This window comes from Rattus norvegicus, chromosome 8, assembly GCF_021556685.1.
Source record: "Rattus norvegicus strain SHRSP/BbbUtx chromosome 8, alternate assembly SHRSP_T2T, whole genome shotgun sequence".
Taxonomy (NCBI): Eukaryota; Metazoa; Chordata; class Mammalia; order Rodentia; family Muridae; genus Rattus; species Rattus norvegicus.
Window position 1 is genome coordinate 54,157,287 of NC_141541.1, and position 16,886 is coordinate 54,174,172.

The 16,886-nt window shown below is 43.6% G+C and overlaps 1 protein-coding gene and 1 pseudogene across 2 annotated transcripts in view; both read left to right on the plus strand.

Annotated features, from left to right (window-relative positions):
- Sik3 (SIK family kinase 3) overlaps positions 1-16,886 on the plus strand; it is a 211,128-nt gene that overhangs the window by 139,013 nt on the left and 55,229 nt on the right.
- LOC148004106 (POU domain, class 5, transcription factor 1-like) lies at positions 2,714-3,583 on the plus strand (annotated as a pseudogene).

Sequence of the window (16,886 nt, forward strand, 5' to 3'; positions counted from 1 at the left end):
GTTGGTGAAACAAGTTAGCACAAACTCCATAGCTGCAAGTCCGATGATTTTCTAAGTCAGTTCTGCAGGTCAATAGCATAAAACATCTGGTTAGCAGGCCCGGTTCCTGGAGGACCTATGGGGAAAGCCCAGATTCTTGCCTCTTTTTACCTTGTAAAGGGAACCTGCCTTTCTTGGCATAGGCCCCATCTTCATGGCAGTCCAATCTCATGGTTCCATTGTAGTGACTCTGTTCCTCCTGATTCTTGTACTATAAGGAGCCCTGTCATTGTATCAGGTCCTCCTAGATAATCCAAGACTACCTCTGCAGTTTCTGAGTGTTAACTAGGTCACTTCCACAGAAAACTCCTTTGACATTCACAAGGATGGGGTGCTTGGCACATGGATGTGTTTGGGGGACTTTGTTCAAGCCCATCACAGGGCCATTCCCATTGCCATCGGATTATTAAATCGTTTAAAGAAAGCCCCTCTTTATATTTTGTAGTTATTCTGCATATGTGAACTAAGTTTAAAGTGTATTTTGTTTTGTTTTATATTGTGCTGTTCTGTGTTGTGTTATGTTGTTCTGTGTTGTGTTGTGTCATTCTGTGTTGTGTTATATTGTTCTGTGTTGTGTTATGTTGTTCTGTGTTGTGTCATTCTGAGTTGTGTTGTTTTTATGCTTGGTTGGTGATTTTCACTTTGGGGTCATTCTGATTAGGGTAAGGAAAATTCCTTTGTCACTTAGTTTTTTCTGGAGAAAATCATTGATAATTGAAACTAAAATTACTAAAATATTTGTGGAGGGTGATTTTAAAAAAATTATAAGTAATTTATAACAAATCCAAGTAATGAAGTAACAGTCTGCGTGCTGGTGCAGTGAAAGCCACTGGGACACTGGCAGCCCACCCTTGCGCCCTCTGTTTTAACACATATACTTTGATTCAGTTCTAAAGTTCATTTTAAGTGTTTACATTTTTAGTATTTGTTTTCAGAGCAAAACAATGACTAAATGGGACTGTAGCACATGGTCTGCTACATTGCCCAGTGTTTATCCTTGAGTGATTGCTTATGGGCTCTTTCTTTTGTGTGCCCTCAGAATGTGGTTTCTCAGTCATTGCTTGAGCTTGGGGTGTTTGCACATGGATTAGATGGAATTCTTGTTCACACTTGACCTATCTTCCTTGAACTTAATGCATCACTAGGAGAAATGCCTTTACCGGAGTCCAAGTAGATAGTCCACAGAGCGGACTGAGTGATGAGTAATGACATCAACTTTATTTTTAAGAGCTTAAAGCAACTCTTAGAGGCATGCCCTTTTTAGTGGTCACTTTAGATGCCGTATTAGAAGCCTTAGGAAGAAGCCACTGTACCTGAAAAACAAACATTTACAAGAAAAAAATTGGTTGTGTCGTGTGCGCGCGTGCATGTGTGTGCGTGTGCGTGTGTGTGCGTGTGTGTGTGTGTGTGTGTGTGTGTGTGTGTGTGTGTGTAAGAAAGAGTCTTCTTAAATAGCTCAGTCAGGCTGGCCTCCAAATCAACAGCCTTCTGTTTCGGTCTCTAGATGGCTCATACTGTGGGCATACGCCATCGTCTCTGCCTGGGGAGGAGAAAAGCGTGTTGATAAACAGACCACAGTGTTGTTAGTCCTAGCCCTCCCATCTTAGCCACTAGTGAGGCCAAAGTAGGAGAAGTTTTAAGTTTGAGGCCAGCCTGGGCAACTTTTTGAGACCATATCTCAAAAAATGAAAGTGGCAGGAAGAATGCTTACCTAGTATCAATTAGGTTCTGAGTTCAATCCTTAGTACCACCAAAAAAAAAAGATCCTTAGTCTTTAGTCCCTCATCTTTAAATTATGTGTGTTAAGGAACAACTTATTTTGAAACTAATAAAAATTTTAATTATGAAATGTAAGCAGTTAACATTTTTATGCCAATTATTTATCCAAGTGGTTTTTGTTTAAAAATTCACTCTATAGTTGGGGTTTTTTGTTCATTTGTTCTTGGTTGTAGAATTTAGAGACTCTTGTTAATGGCAGTAACAAAGCTGTCTTCTGTAGAATCTCTCCAGTGGGGGGTTTGTTGTCAATGAGGCTCCAGCATCTGCAGGCCAAGTCGCAAGATCTGGAGCTTAGGATCTGCTGGATCAGCTGGGGCCTCAGCCATTGTCTCCAGAGGTTCCTTGTTCGGGTGGCTCAGCAGCCGACAGAAGGGGAAAAGTGACTCCTGCCCACAAGCACCCCAAACACTCAGAGCGCTGGCAGTCGGATAGAACCAGAGTCGTGCTGCACAGGGCCTTTCCCGTGTATCACTTAATGCCTTTGTATACAGAAATACAGTGTGTTCCAAAAACATAAGAACCTTTCATCCTCCAGCAGTTCTAACTTCCAAAATGGTTTTATGACCCCCGTCCGTGCAAACCTCCCTCATCATGTCCCCGCTGCTGGGGAAAGGAGGAGACTCAGCTTTTAACCCTTCGGTTTTCATGGTTCAGATGTGTGTGTTTTGTAATAACGCAGATAGAGGAAGGGAGCGCAACCTAACTCAGTCCACGGCACAGGGAAGGGAATCATCCCTGGCTTATAGTGCTTAATCTCTTCAGCTACCGGATGATAGATCATGTGACAGGGATATGTTCCGACCTGTTAATGATACAGTTAATCGCTAAAACTCCAGCTACTGGGAATGTACAGAATCAATGAACACACTCTGTTTGCTGCCTCACCCCACCTTGTTATCACGCACCTACCATGTACAAGAACCTCTGCCTGAGGTACCCATTCTTCCCAATGGCCAGACACCTGGCTTTCTCATCCTAAGCTGGTGTGAGTGATGGGGTCAGAAGGGCTAGAGCCAGGCTGGATGTACCCTCAGACATGGCTAAATTTCCAAGGCCCTGTGGGTGGGCCTGGAATTGGACCAGAGGTTGGGCCAGGTTTGGAGGGGTTGGGTATCTTTCCATATCCCCTGACCTGTGAGTTCTGTGGTGGAATAACATATTGTGGACCTCAAATTGGACTGGGCCTAATTCCCTAAGTTGGCCTGGAGATTGACTGAAGCCTGAGTGCCGTACAGGAGCAACTCAGAGGAACACTCTTGGGGCCCTGTACTGTCCACCTCAGATCTGTGAGGTGGAGAAGGCGGAATCCTACCCGAGGAGTCCCAAGACACAGCAGTCCTGCAGAAAGAACTAGAGCAGCCTACCAGGCCCCTGAAGCAGCGAGGAGTACTGCGGGGCACACCCAGACCAGTGTGGGGCTCACCCTGGGCATCCTCTTTGGAAAGGTATTCAGGTAGATGCCATCCACTGCTTCGAGGTCCTGCAGCTCAGCTTCAGGAACATTTGACCCCAGGCCCTGCTGGAGAAGTGGGCAGAAAGACCAGGAAGCTTTGGGAGATTTGCACGGCGAGATGTGCCTAGCATAGGCACACAGAAGAAATGGAAGAGCACAGAGAGGTGCACGAAGGGGACCTGGGGAGCATGGCTCTGCGGTGCAAGAGGTCATGCATTGCCTCTTCCCGAGACAGGAGTCTGAGGTGCATATCTCCTTTCCCAGGAGTGGTCTTTGTTCATTCCTCTGCCACAAGGCTCCCATTTTGGTGCCTCAGGCTACTGGAGGCCTCATTTCACCATGCTCTACTCTTAGGTCCCTTTTCCTGAGGATCAAGTCTTTCCCTCCAGAGTTTGCTGTCACTGCTCTAGGCTGTCCCATGCATTTTAAACTGGGACCAGCACTGCTGGAGGATGTAGGCATCAGAGAAGTCAGGAGAACTTGGGAGCTGTGTACTCATGGCATGATATTTGCGGTAAAGCGTGAAGGACCGTGGGATCAACAGAGTATAGGGGAGACTTGCAGAGGCTCCTTCAGCAAATATGGATAAACTGCCTACTATGTGGTCACTGGGTGAGGTCCTGGGGATGCAGCAGCAGAGGAAGCTGTCCCTTTCAATATCATTCTGATGTGGAGAGACACACAACTTTTAATAAAAGAAAGATCTGAGTAATGTGATAGACTGGTTTAACCAGGATCAGCAAACCCTTCCAAGCTGAAGGAAGACAGTGCACAGCCAGAGAGAGGAGACATGCCTCAGGCAGAAGGTCAGCATGGCCAGGGCTAAAAGGGAGATCGGAAGGGGTTAAGGTGACAGAATGGCCAGGGCCAGTTGCACACACCAGGATGTGGGATTTATTTTGGTTATACGAGGAGGCTGAGGCCCAAGCATAGTAGAATGTGCATGACATATTTGCAGACAAGCTCTGGGGTGGGTCAGGTCTTTGATCCTGGGCTACCTATGGTAAGATGGGAGGCAGAAACGAGAATCACTGGAAAGCTAGTACGTCAGCTAGCCTGGAGTTCACAGCATAGCAGAATCAAGAGACTCTGGTAAAACTAGGTAGAAGGAAAGAACGAACTCTAAGTGTGCGCCACAGCACGTGTGGGTGCATGTGGGCGTGTGCAGCACATTCTTTTTAAATGGTGTGGGAACCGTGTGTAAGAAACAGGAGGGTTTTTACTTCCCTAAACTGTGAAATTGCTCGACTATTAAGACATATTAAGGTATCTTCACTATAGATAGAAAAATATTTGGGGAGAAAGAAGGGCAAGGAGGTAATAGGACCAGTTAAAAAGGCTGCTGAGTGGTAAGACATGAGGATGGTGGTCGCAGACACTGGAAGGTAGGAAAAGGCAAAGACAGGAAGAAGCAGAGAATTTGCAGACATGTTAACATTGGGGCATCTGAGCCATGGAGAAGGAACTTAGCATCAAATTATTGTTTGCAAGAGAAATTATATTTAACCATCAACAGTAAATGGTATGTTCTTGTTTAATGGTCAATACACTGCTGTTTGAACGCCATTTAAGTCTCGTTCCCAAAGATTAAGTAGTGAGATGTCTTTGTTTTTAAAAAAAAAAAAAGTCTAAAAAAATAGTTAAACATAACTGACCTACCCCCTAAAGAAAAGAGCTTTCAAGTTTCAGACATTATGAGAATGTTTTGAAAATTGTGGAAACTTATTTTCTTTAACCAAAGGAAGCTGGAAACTTTCCCCTTTAAATGTCCACTCCCAGAATGGGCTCCACGAGACAGTTTCCACTCCTGTGTTATTGTTTTAGTTGGCAGTCAAGAGACAGCAAGGACCTTCAGGGTAGCTACAGAAAAGCCAGCCCTTTGGAAAGGGTTTCCAGAGTGCACAGGTTTAAGAGACAGTGGAAAGTTCGGGCCTCAGTGCAGTGCAATTGAGAGAGTGGTGTTTATAAAAATCAAAACATTTTGTGAGCGAGCACACTGACCCTTTGCAATCCATAAGAGAATTTAGAGGGTGGGAACCTTGGGTTTCTGAGAACAGCTGCCCTGTGCTGTGATCGGGACTGTCTGGCTGTCCCCAGAGAGTCCTTATGCTGCATTCATTCCTCAGCCCATTCCTTATTCCTGACCCAACACTTTATTTGGGTTACCCTTCACACCTTTCCGGCTGACAGGCCAGGAAGCTGAGAACCAGAGAAGACCATCGTGACCTCCTAAATTCAGGTCGTAATTGAACCTAACTTTTGCTGTGTCCTTGGAATGGCATGTGGCACTCTTGTAGAAGGTGCTAATTAACTCTGGTACATGCTAAGTGGTTGGAAAGTAAAATCTGAAAAATTGGAAACTGGGGAGATGGTTCCCTGGTTAAAAGAATGACCACCATGCAGCCATGAGGATTAGAGTCCAGACCCCAGCAGCCATGTAACAAACCTGGCTCACACCTGTAACTCGGGCTTTGGGGAGTCACTCATTTGGCTTCCCACAGGTGCATAAATGCATGCACACAACAGGTGCATTAAAATTGAATAACACAAATAGTAGTGAAGCCCTGTGAAAATGATCTCTTCTGAGGATTACAGACATGACCTAGAAGTTGAAGATGTGTACTGCTCTTACAAGTGACCCATTTTGGTTGTCACACTTGTAGTTTACAGCTGTTTACAGCTCCATCTGCGGGGAATTTGAAACCCTCTTCTGGCCTCTTAAGATATCTCCTAAATCTTGTTCCTAAGACTAGAACTCCATAAGTGAAATATCAAAATTCTTTTATTCAAAAGTATTTGAGAGATATATGTATATATGTATCTATATGTAATTATATGAAAATATGTTGTGGAAAGTGTGTAAAGTTAAAGTTGAAATATTGGCTTTTGTCAGTTGTTCTGTGTTGTGAGGGCTGTGGATTTAAAGGCCTCACAGTAGCCACTCTACCAGTGCAGAGCGGCCTTGTCAGATCTTTCCACAAGCAGAGGGAAAGGAAGACAACGGGCTGGGTGAGTCTGGAGTGATCGCATACCCTGAAATGACCTTTCTCAGAAACACTTAATCCCATGCTTCCTGCTCTGCTCTGCTCCATGTCATCTCCATATTTGCTTTAATATTAAAATTATCAACAGCTTAATGTCGGAGAAAGTTGATGTTGCAGAAAGATGCAGTCTGTTTAGCTTATAGGCTTTCTAACTCTTGGCAAACTGAAGTGTAAGCATACACGTTATAGAGGCGAGGGCCATTTCTTCCCCAGCCTCAGATTCATTTTAGGAAAACTTCTGTTCTGTGCCTGCTCTTTTCTTCAGCCTCTGGGGTTCCTGCATTGGTATCTGTTAATTGCAGAAGCCACATTTGGGAGATAATTAGAAAATGAGGGAGATTGGGGGTTTAGAATAGAAAAAGAAAAGGGTACAGAGGCAGCAAAAAGGTGGAAGCTTTTTCTCTGAGACCTCCAACAAAGATCTGCAGGGAAGGCAGCCTGATTTTCCTCCTCTGGCCCTGGGAGGGGGCCTGAGCTGAGGGTCTGATAGGGTGCTCATGTGCTTGTGCTTCCCACCCCCTAAAAGGGCAGCTCCAGCTTTCAGATTGCTTTGTCTCTGGGACCACATGGGACACAGCATTTAATAAAACATAGGTCACTGAGATTTCGAGGTTAGCGAGTCTCACTGCACTTCCCAACCAACTGACATACTCATTGAAACTCGTGAACACGTCAGATAAAAACTGTTACTTCCCATTTTAGATAATACCAATACCTAAGACAAATAAAAAGATCTCAGTCTTGGGGTTGGGGATTTAGCTCAGTGGTAGAGCGCTTGCCTAGCAAGCACAAGGCCCTGGGTTCGGTCCCCAGCTCCGAAAAAAAGAAAAGAAAAAAAAAAAGAAAGAAAGAAAAAGATCTCAGTCTTATGAAAACTACAGAGCTCTCAAGCAGTCAAAGTGAAGGAAGAGCGCAAACAATGAGAGGCCGTTTCTAATCCAGGATGTTTTGCAAAGACGTTGATAGCTTATCTGTTTAGAGTATTGCTGACTTTATTAGATGACATAAATGACCGTGTTCCATTAATTTCTCCACAGAGTTGCTGTCTCCTCAGCAACCGTTGGCACTGGGAAGGACTGACATACCCATCACTCCAACATAAAGGATGTCTGTGTTGCAGTGTGTACAACTCGCAAGACACTTAATGTGCTTGCACTTATGTTCATGCTTGCACACACATGCACAAGTAACAAAATAATTTAAGAATAAAAGGGTCTTATTAGGCATGGTGGCACACACCTTTAAATCCAGCACTTTGGAGGCAATAGCAGGGAGGTCTCTGTGAGTGGGAGGCCATCCTGGTCTACCTAGTGAGCTCTAGGGCTTTAGACCCCCATTAGACCAGAATCTGGTTCTCATTTTTATGATTTCAGATATATATTTTATCAGTTCTCTTAAAAATCATTTAAAAAGCAGGTATAATATTTCTGTCTGTTTACTCAGTGTCAAGTGAATAAGACCAGTTTGCTAATGTCGTGCCTGAGTAGTTTGAATAGACCTTAAAGGTTATACTGGGCTGCCTTAAAGACCTTAAAGGTTAGACTGGTGTGGTCTTTAGCTCTTTGCTTAGGCTGCACGCAGTTAATTTAACACCTCTTATACAGGTGTTATACAGGAAGGAGCCTTTCTGAGCCAGTGATTTCAGAGTCTTTGAGTTCTCAGTGGTCCTAAAGATTCCTGTCTCAGAAAATGATAATAAAAGGCTGTGAGTATAGCTCAGGGGTAGAGTGTGTTTAGCATGTTCAGGGTGCTGGATATGATATATCCCAACGGAGGGAAAATGGGGAGAAAGGAAGAAGAGGTCAGACCCAGGCTTATAATCCCAACTTGGGAAATGGAAGTGGGTTCGACTGCTCAAAGGCATCATTTGCTGAGCAGCTACTTCCAGACCAGCCTGAGATAAATGAGACCCTGTCTCACTACCCTCTCCCCAGAATGTTAGCGCTTTCCCCTTGCCATTTGTATTTCGTAGGAGCTAGTCAATGGAGTAAGTAGTTCTTTAGGTCTCCCACCCTCCTCTGCGTGCCTCTGCGTGTGGTTTAAGTGTGTGTACCTTCAGGCAGGGGCTAATGGGCAGGCTCCTCACTCCGCACATCCAGTGCTTGGTTGAGGTGGTTGGTTGCCATGATAATCTTCACCAGGAGGTAGATTTTCCTTGAATTTTGTTAAACTTATATGTTATGAACCCTTAGACTATACAAGAATAAGGAACACTAATGTTGAAGCTCAAATTAATGAGAATAAAGGATTAATTATGTAATGCTTTGAGATTCACTTCATCAAACTTATGAGTCACCCTGTTTATCAGTTATTGTATGGCACAGCAAGACGTGCGACTAAGGCTCAAAAGCCAGACTTTTTGAAAGCTTGAGTATAGACAGATGAACATACACACATGATGTAGACATAATCAATGCAAATATCATATACTAATAAATGTATACACACTGTAGTGCATTCGTACTGTAGTCTAACAGCTGATTATAAACCATGGCCCGAAGCTTGCTAATCCATTTATCATTTGCAAAAACAAAACACAAAAATAATTCATTTAGATAAACTGATTTGGTGGTTTAGGTTCTAATATGTCCACTCCAAATGCCAAGTCATTAAAAGCTTCTACCTATTATAATTAATTAATTTCATTGCATATGCAGCTTCTAAAATAAGCCTTATGTATCTAACTGAAATGAATATTTTCATAAATAAGTTAGTGTGTGTGCTGTTAATGGTGACACGACTCTGCTTGAAATTTATGAAGGACTTTTCAGTCTTGTTTTTCTTTTATCAAATAGAGGCTAACCTCATACTGAAGATTCTCCTGCATCAGTTTCTGGAATTACATATGTGCCACCATACCAAGGTCCCTTAAATCAACTAGTTTGTTTCTTTGTTGAGGAAGGGGTAGGAAATTGGACAGATTTCCTTGTACTACAGGCAGGCCTAAATAAATCAAGCAAAAACATCATAATTGGGGTTTTTGTTTTTGCTTGTCTTTTAATTTCTTTCTTGGGACATTTTAAGACAATACTTAGTTTTAAAAGGAGTTTGTACCTGGGTGTAGTAGCCCACATCTGCAATGGAAGCATTTGGCAAGCAGAGGAACAAGATTGCTTCAAGCTCAAGGCCAGCCTAGTAGCTGGTACCCATGTAAGCTTGGGGTACCACAGTGTGAGATGGACTTGCATGGGAGAGAGGGTGTGTGGGGGATCCCACAAGTTGTCCTTGGGCACACCAAGGCATACCCCCCTCCCCAGCTAACAAAATATTTTTAAATGTTGGCAAAAGAAAAGAGCAAAAGAAGAATTTGTGAGTCAAGGGAGTCTTCTTTACCTTCTAAGTAGAGCCTTAGCCTTAGTTTTCTTGGTCCCATTAGACATTCTCTGAACTCTTGTTTTTGTCTGGGTTTCTTGTTCTTTCTTTCTTTTTTTTTTTTTTCTTTTTGAGAATAGGATCTTATTCTGTACTGTAGTCCAGACCAGCCTTGAACTTGCTGTATAGACTGTGCTGGGCCTTGAACTTGTAGCAGTCCTTCTGGCTGTGCCTCCACATGCTAGGATTATAAGTACACACCACTGTCTCTAGCTAAGATTTCTCTGACTTCTTGATAGACTTGTTATGTAAGCCATCACTTGGGAGGCAGACAGGCAGACAAGTCTCTAGGTTTGTGGCCAGCCTAGCCTAGTTTACAGAGTGAGCTCCAGACCAACAGGAACAGGACAGCCTACACAGAGAAGCCTGTCTCAGAAAGAAAGGAAGGAACAAAGGAAAGAAGGAACAAGGGAAGGAAGGAAGAAGCAAGCAAGCCACCTTTGTTTCTTACGTGCCAATTGCCCCTTAACACCAAAAGAATGATCATAATTCTCTTGTTAGTGTTTTTCTCACCCACAGACCAATCTCCAGGTCATTGAGGACCATGTCTGCCTTGGCCCTGTTGTTCTGAGAGCACATCAGTAGAGCATCAGGCATTAGGAGTACTTTTCTAGTACCACATACATCTCTCAGGGTGACAGGTCTCAAGACTCTGTCAGGTGAATTATGTTAATCTTAGCTTTGACCTAAGAAGGCATTACTTTCACCAGCTTATAACGCCAAGGCCATACCTTTAGGCTATCTAAATGCCACTCCCACCTTCCTTATCCGGTCCTGTGACTTCTTAATTTATTATTGTATATGTTCACGATGTATATGCGTGGCTGTGCATGCGAAGGAATACTAGGAATACTCGTAGGGGTCAGAGGACAACTCTGTTTAGTTGGTTCTCCCCTTCTACCTTTACATGGTTTCTAGGGACCAAACTCAAGTTACCAAGCTAGCTTGATCACCCACTGAGAGCCAACTCCCTGGCTTCACAGTTTTATTTGTTTGTTTGGTTGGTTGGCTGGGGCTGCTGTTGTTGTTGCTGTTGTTGTTGTTGGACACAGTCTCACTAAGTAGCAATGGCTGCCCTCCAATTTACAGTGAGCCACCTGTCTCTGCCTCCTGAGTGCTGAGATTAAAGGCGTGTGCTATCTTGCCTGGCCCTTGATTTTTAATTTGAAAAATACTGTATTTAAATACTGGGTTTCTGGGGGTTGGGGATTTAGCTCAGTGGTAGAGTGCTTGCCTAGCAAGTGCAAGCTCTGAGTTCGGTCCTGAGATCCAGGGGGGGAAAAACGACAAAATAAATACTGGGTTTCCATTTGGTATCCTTAGGTTCTGTTAAAATTTAAAAGGTCTTTGTTCGTTGTGCTCTATAAAAGGTGCACTAAACGTCTGAGTAAGGTGCTCACCTGCAAGTATTAGGAAAACACTGAGCGGACCTTCGTGGCTCTGGTTTGGTGTGATTTAGAATGCTATGAAATGCATGTTACTATTCCTAACAGTTCCAGTGGGTATTGTCTGCATGTCTTATAGAAACTTTCTAATGACAGCACCTTTTAAAACTGGCTCATTTAAACATGGAGACTTCTGTTGGGGCTTTTTGGTTTTGCTTTCTTATAGTAAGAGTTGGGTAATATTATCTGCAGTAGTGTTGAGGAGATTGGCTTATTCTTCTCAAAGTAACCAATTTGGTGATCCTTCCTGCTAATGTATGTTAGGAAAACCTGTAAGTTCTGCATCATAAGTGCCATTTTCCCATGAAGGGGTTTTCCCTGAACATGTGTTTCAGGCTGAGCCTCCCCTTACTTCTTTATTAGCTTCCAGTCATGAAGTTCAGCCAGGGGTTGGTGCAAATGCTAAATATGGAGGAGTCCCCAAACTTTCTTTCAGCATGAACGCGTATTGATTCCTGTGTGTGGATTTCCTGAGATCCACACTGCCTTCTGTTGTTTTATTCATTAAAAAAGTAATAATTACAACAAACCCTTAGTCAGTGATATTGTAGATGCTGAATGTCATGTTAGCAGCCTGTGTAACACCCCAATTTTTATTTCTATAATTTTCCCACTCATTCATCTCTAATAAGCATACCCCACTTTCCCTGTAAGTCCCCAAGGAATCAGACAAGGGCCAGAGCTAACTCTGCTTTGGGATGTTCGTCCCTGATTAGAAGTGTCCTCAGAAGGTTTCAGATTTGACAGAATGAAGGGTCTTGTCACAGTGCTTCTTAGTGAGGATGGACACTTGAAAATATGGACATATTTGCAGTTACTCGTCCTTCTGCTGTCTCCCAAGCTATAATATATATTCTTGTTATGACTATGATTTCTTTAGTAAATCTTTATAAGATTTATCACCTGGGCTGGAGAGATGGCTCAGCGGTTAAGAGCACTGACTGCTCTTCCCAAGGTCCTGAGTTCAATTCCCAGCAACCACATGGTGGCTCACAACCATCTGTAATGAGATCTGATGCCCTCTTCTGGTGTGTCTGAAGACAGCTACAGTATACTGATAAAAAAAAAAAAAAAAGATTTATCACCTTTGGTGAGTCTGTAGACCTTAAATCCCCACTCTCGTGTGTGTGTGTGTGTGTGTGTGTGTGTGTGTGTGTGTGTGTGTGTGTGTATGCGCGCTCGCGCGTGTGTAAGCCTAGATCTCCAGAAGGCATTGCTTTGGGAGCACTGAGAACACTGGCACTAGCTAAAGGTTTTGCCCCATCTGTTCACATCTGTTTTGGATTGTTCCTTGGTCAACCAGGAAAGACGTCCTTGTTATTACTCTGAAGTGGTGGACCAAACAAGAAAATTTGCTCTTGGAATTGTCCCGATTTTCAAATTAGTGCCACCAGCCCGTCCCCCCTTTCCCACCACATTTCACATACCCAGCTAATGATATGCTTATTTTTAGGGTACAGTATCACTACCTTATATAGCCCGAGGCGCCTCATCTTGCCTAGAACAAAGAGTTTCAAGGCTCCAAATGAATAGCAACCTCTGGTGTTTAAATCATCCTAGACGATGAACATAGGGTTCAAATTAGTCTTCTGCTTTGTATTAAGAGAGAAGGATATACATTGCCTTTTGAGCCTGCAGACAAATACTAACTAACCAGGGTGTTGGGGGTTGGAAAAGAGACTTAACAAATTATGTTGAGTTGTTTAGGAATGGAGAAGTAAGTGATCATAGGCCACATAAAGAGAACTGTTCCACCATATGGCTTCTGCTGTGTCTGGTGAGTATCCAGTGTAACCAGTTTCCTTTGTGTGTGCCCACAGGTATGTGTGCATGTTCATGTGTGTGTAAGTGGACATGTATCTGTGTGTACATGTAAGCCAGAGGCTCTCATTGGATATTGTTTAAGTGTCATCTTACTAAAAGGCCACCTATGAAAACAGGGTCTCTTATGGGACCTGTTACTCCCTGATTAAGCAGGGATGCCTGGCCAGCACACTTTGACACTGCCTCCTTCTCCCATCACTGGATTTAGAAACATTTACCATTACATTCAGCTTTGGGGAGTCTAACTCAGGTCCCCTCGCTTGCATAGCAAGCATTTGCTGAATGGGCCACCTCACTGGCCCTTACTGGTTTTTTTCTGTTATGACTTTGATTTCTTGGGTAAATCTTTATGATGTCACCTTTGGTTGAGTCTGTAGGCCGTACATCTTTCCTTATGTATGGTAATAAACAGTAAGGAATGTTGACCTTTTTAATTGACACGTGGCAGTTCTGTGAAAAGGACTGCTGGCTATCTGTATGTATTCAAGATGATGCTTTAAGCTGGACATGCTGGAAGAAAGAAGGTAAATGTAAAAAATAGATAAATAAACATAGTGCTCTTTTTTAGCATGTTTTGTGGGATAGTGTCTTACTTTGTAGTCCAGGCTGACTTTGAACTTGCCATGTAGCTCAGTTGGCATCAGGTTTTGGTTGCTGGGATTATACATGTGTGCCACCACGCCCTGCTAGGTTTGCTTGGCTTCAGTTGTGCATGAGTAGAATAATGCAGTCATTGGTTGTGCCGTGTGTCGTATTTCATGCAGCGTTCATTGTGGGTGTGAAATTTATCATATTGACGGTGCTCTCGTTTGCTCATTTTGATCCTCATATTCTATGGCATGTCTAGGCACCAAGTTGTTTTTCTGTTGATAATGATGTCAGCTTTAGTAGCTGTCCCTAAGTGTGCTGGTGTCCTTACGTATGCTGGCGTACCATCAGATGTTGCTTTCTCAAACACGCAAGAGCACACCTGTAGGAGTGACAGTGTGGGCTCACAGTGTGCCTCTCTTCACTTTCTGCTGAGTATGCCAAGTGCAATGGTCTGCTCTCTCCAGAGCTTAGTGTTACCACAAGTTTTGGTCTTTGTCAGCATGGATATGGGTAATGGCTGTCCTTGGTGGTGGTGGTGGTGGTGGTGGTGGTGTTTTTGGCAGGGCCTCACTCACTCTGAGAACTCACTATGTAGACCTAGCAGGCCTTAAATTCACAGAGATCCGTCTGCCTCCATAAAGACATGCACCACCACACTGGGCCACTGGGCTTGTGTAAATCTTATGAAGTAAGGCGGTTCATTACGACATTTTTCTCTGTAATTAGTTTAAGCTTTTGTGCCTCTTGGCTTTTTTCCCCATGTCAGTTGGGTTTTCAAGCCTTTGCCCAGCTTCCTGCTGGGATGTCTGCCCTGCTTGACCCACAGAGGTTTGGAAGGCCTTTGTGCTGGACTTTTTATGAGTCCCTTTGCTGTGTGGCAACATCTCTTCCCTTATCCTGGGCCTTCTCGTTAACATGTTTTTCAGTGAGTGGATTTTAATACAATTTTTAAAATATGGATTTACTTCATTTTATGTGTGCGTGACTGATGGTATATATTTGTACAAGTACATTCAGTGCCCACAGAAGTCAGAAGAGGGCATTGTCTCTTCTAGAACTGGAGTTATGGACACACAAGAAGCCATGTGGGCACTGGGAAACTAACCCCGCTGATTGCTTTTAATTGCTGACCATCTCTGCAGCGCCTTAATAGAATTTTACTGTAATCAATTTTCCTGCTCGCCCTTTAAGAGTAAGTGGTGCGTTTCTCTTCTGCACACATTGCTTCTACCAACTGTGGTAATGCGTGTTCTTCATCAGGGAGGCCGGAGGCCAGCCAACACAACAAGCAAGTCTCTGTTTAAAAACACAAAGCACTATCACCATCAGTAGATATGTGGAAATGCAAATTAAACTATAGTAAGATAGTTCTTCATACCTTTAGGACAGAATATTGATAAACATAACAGTGCCAAGCAATAAAATGGTAACAGTTTAGCTTTTTTTCCCCAAAAAACTAATAGACTTCCCGTATGACCCACAATTCCTGTCCCTGAGTGCGTGTGTGTGTGTATCTCCAAGAAAAATGAAAACAATGTCAGAATAGCCAGGTCCATAATGATAGAAAGTAGGTGAGTGGATGCCTGTTGCTGGGCAATGGGAGCGACTACTGGTTGGTACAGGGCTTCTTTCTGTGATAAAATGCACTAAAATCAGTGTTGGTTACCCATCTCTGAATGCTCCAAAAGTCACTGTCAATACACCTTAGTTAGATGAAATTAGAAACCACGGTTTTTGTTTTGTTTTGTTTTTATTCCTTAATTAGGCTGTTGAGAATAAAACCGGTTTGTGAGTGGAGCTGTGCTGAGAATGTATCAGGAGCCACAGTATGGTCCATTCTCACCAGTCCTTTTATCTTGTCTTATAGAACTTCTCAAGGTGGGGCGGGAAGCAGAAGCCCACAGCACCCAGCATTTAGAGCTGAGTTCGTCTCACCTGATGCAGCTGTGCATTCTGGGTAGTGCCACAAGCCTCATGCAACACCCAGGGCAGTCCATTCATGAGCTCCTGAACTCACTTAGCAAGCTAGCTCGGCCTGCTCTGTTGATCATGTTCCCCTCCACCCTCATTCATAGTCTCCAGTCCACTTCTCTCCCTTTGCCTTCCCAGATCCTTAATTAGTTTTAGGTTTGGTGTATATGGGTGTATGTGGTGTAATATGGTGTCCACATGCGCACATTTGCTCCCTGCACTAGGAGGCCATCAGATGTCCTGTTCTGTCTCTCTCCAGTTTTTTCTCTTAAGAGGTTTCTCATTGCCCCAGAAGCTGGGCTGATAACCAGCAAGCCTTAGATTCCCCCTCCCTTGAACTCCAGCTTGCACAGGAAGCAGGCTTCATGCTGAGTCATCTCACTAGCCCCCTACTTCCTTTTTGAGTCATCCCTGGGATCATGTCCCTGAGCTTTCGGTGCAGCTGTAGGGATTATCATCCTGCTGTGTCTCCTGCAAGTCACTGACGTTGGATGAATGAGTTGGGGAAGGGATGGAAACATTCACTTAGAGTCCGGTGTTGGAGGTGTTAGGCGTATGCAGCAGTAGACAGTTCGAGTAGTACTAGAAACGGCCACTCTGGAGCTGATGTGCCTGAGAAGCCTACTGAGGAGAAATGCTAGCTTTTTAGGTACAAAGTAACAGATCAAACATGGCTCTGTGGTGGTGTTGCTGTTGTTGTAAATCTTGCTGGTATTTCCGACCCAAGCCAGTGAGAATCCATTCTTGTTTTAGTCTTTGCTTTATTTTTTGTCAGAGTTTTCTCTCCTGTGTTGGTTGATGTTTAGTTTATTTCAGTTGTCTGTCCTAGAAACAGTAAAAGCTGCTCACCCACTTCTTCCCGCCCCTGCTTCAACCACACTTCCCAGTGTCCCCAGCTATTTCACTAAACTGCCAACCGTTCTGAAAAATAGCCCTCTGCTGAAGTGTGCAGAAGCCGCCCACAACGGTAAGAGCTAAGAGAAACCAGAGCACATATTTCCTCCAGCCCTTTTTTTTTTTTCAACCCTTCAAGTATTTGTTAGAGGGAGCTGAGTTTTCAAAATGAGTTCCAATGTTCCCGTGTGTTAATAATTTGAGGTTTCTCTTGCATGGGTAATTTAAATGTTCAAAACCAATTCGTGCTAAAGTTAAATGCACATTGAACTAGCCACACTCCTAGCTTACCATATGCATGGCCGCAGTGGAGAGGGATGTGAGATAAAGGGCCACTGGCAAGGAAGATGGCCGCACAGTGCTAAGGAAACCTCACTTTATAGTGAGTGATATCTTGTCAAGAAGGACTCTTTCCCTGCTAGACTTCATACTTGAACTGCATTTAAATAATCTTTCATAGCATTACCAAAGTGC